This window comes from Babylonia areolata, chromosome 29, assembly GCF_041734735.1.
Source record: "Babylonia areolata isolate BAREFJ2019XMU chromosome 29, ASM4173473v1, whole genome shotgun sequence".
NCBI classification, from domain to species: Eukaryota; Metazoa; Mollusca; class Gastropoda; order Neogastropoda; family Buccinidae; genus Babylonia; species Babylonia areolata.
The window spans coordinates 31,724,344-31,726,929 of NC_134904.1; the positions used below are offsets into that span (position 1 = coordinate 31,724,344).

The following is a 2,586-nucleotide window of genomic DNA, read 5'->3' on the forward strand; positions in this document are numbered from 1 at the left end:
CATGACAACATACAAAGGAATGTTGTGTTTACTATCACTCCAGTCTCCATGACAACAAAGGAATGCTGTATTTATAGCCAATAATTCTGTCTCCATGACAACAGGCAAAGGAATGTTGTGTTTACTATCACTCCAGTCTCCATGACAACAAAGGATTTATGTATTTACAGTGAATAAGTCTGTCTCCATGACAACAGACAAAGGAACGTTGTGTTTTCTATCACTCCAGTCTCCATGACAACAAAGGAATGCTGTATCTATAGCCAATAATTCTGTCTCCATGACAACAGGCAAAGGAACGTTGTGTTTACTATCACTCCAGTCTCCATGACAACAGACAACAGAACACTGTGTTTGCTATCATTCAGTCTCCATGACAAAAAAAAAGGGAATGTAGTATTTATCCTCACTTCCATCTCCAATGACAACAATGTTGCATCCATTATCACTCCAATGTCCGTGTCGACAAGGAAACGCTGCATTTACCACCATTCCAGTCTCCATGACAGCAATGCTGCTGTAATTTATCATCACTCCAATCTCAAGAGACTAAGGACTGTTGCTTCACAAGTCAACACAAGTAATGCCATTGTTAGAAAAAAAAACTATGAGGGAAGGATTTAACACCAGCCCGCCAATACACCACACACACATATATACCACGCACACACACCATGCACACGCACACACACCACACCACACACACACAAACTTTCTGTTTCCATAAAATAACTTCACCATGCCTTTTTTCCCATGAGCACTGCAGCTGTAACAATCCCCTAAGAATACTTTCGCAGGTAAAAGATCACTGTCAGCAGAGCTCTGTCACAACATTCATAGCCCCGTTTTGCACAGTGCGAACCCACACCATTCTTTGTGCGGCCAGGATCACGCCTTCCTTCCCTTGCCCTCCTATATAAAGCTTCAGTTTTATTCATACTTTCTTCTCCATTTATGTCAAGTCACATGCGCATGCTGATTCAAGCCACCTTCTCCGGACCTTTTTCCAGGCTTCCTAAATTTAAAAAAAAAACAAAAAAAAAACTGACCCAAGCCATGTAAAGACATTCAACACCAACCTTTTTTGTTTACTGAAGATCTTCATACAAGCACTTTCTAAACATATTCAAAGTATTTTTGTTTTTTCTTAATGAAGACAAGAACATATGTCATCCCACCTACACGTCTCCTATAAAGCATCTGCAATGCCAGCACATTTCTATTTTCAATATCTTCCTGTGTTTCCTATGGAACACTGGAATGCCAGCACGTTTTGATTTTTCACTATCTTCCTGCACATTCCAACACATTCTGATTTTCAATCGTATTCCTGCATTTCCTACGAAACATTTTGAATTCCAACACATTCTGATTTTCAACCGTATTCCTGCATTTCCTAGGAAACTTCTGGAATTCCAACACATTCTGATTTTCAATCGTATTCCTGCATTTCCTACGAAACATTTTGAATTCCAACACATTCTGATTTTCAACCGTATTCCTGCATTTCCTAGGAAACATCTGGAATGCCAGCACATTTTGATTTTCAACTATGTTTTTTTTTTTTGCATTTCTTATGAAACATCTTGAATGTCAGCACATTTTGATTCATCTTTCTTCCTGCAAGACATTCCGAGTGAGCCTCTTCTCAGCCCTCTTCCCCTTGTTGTCATAGATCTCGACGGGCGCAATAGCCAAGTGGTTAAAGCGTTGGACTGTAAATCTGAGCGTCCCGGGTTCGAATCACAGTGACGGCGCCTGGTGGGTGAAGGGTGGAGATTTTTACGATCTCCCAGGTCAACATATGTGCGGACCTGCTAGTGCCTGAACCCCCTTCGTGTGTATATGCAAGCAGAAGATCAAATACGCACGTTAAAGATCCCGTAATCCATGTCAGCGTTCGGTGGGTTATGGAAACAAGAACATACCCAGCATGCACACCCCCGAAAACGGAGTATGGCTGCCTACATGGCGGGGTAAAAACGGTCATACATGTAAAAGCCCACTCGTGTGCATACGAGTGAACGTGGGAGTTGCAGCCCACGAGCGCAGAAGAAGAAGAAGTAGTCACAGATCTGTTGTGCAGTGTCCACAGTTTCCTGCACTGTGCCACCCCCACCCCAGCTTATGTGTCCACAACTCTGACCTGGACAGAACGAGTTCTATGACATAAGCACGGTTTGAACCGGCCCTTGTTGTGCACGACAGCATCAGCCCGACACAGGCACAGGCATTTCCGTTGCTGCCCAAATCACACGTCATCCAGTCTGTTCTTCCTCCCACTTCCATGCTGACCCAAACGATACACAATCCCAAATGTTCATCTTCCCCACTGACCCAAACGATACACAATCCCAAATGTTCATCTTCCCCACTGACCCAAACGATACACAATCCCAAATGTTCATCTTCCCCACTGACCCAAACGATACACAACCCCAAATGTTCATCTTCCCCACTGACCCAAATGCTGCACAATTCCCAACGTTCATCTTCTCTCTTCCCCACTGACACAACCCCCGATGTTCATTTTTCCTCTTCCACGCTGACCCAAACAATACACAAACCCCAACATTCTATGTTCCC

General features: G+C 43.4%; 1 protein-coding gene across 1 annotated transcript in view; it reads right to left on the bottom strand.

Moving 5' to 3' along the window:
• Window positions 1–2,518: 2,518 nt before the first annotated feature.
• Window positions 2,519–2,586, bottom strand: part of LOC143274645 (uncharacterized) — a 49,037-nt gene continuing 48,969 nt past the window's right edge. The window contains exon 23 of the mRNA XM_076578519.1: window positions 2,519–2,586. This exon is cut by the window's right edge and continues 23 nt beyond it. The gene's annotated coding sequence lies outside the window, so the exon portion shown is untranslated.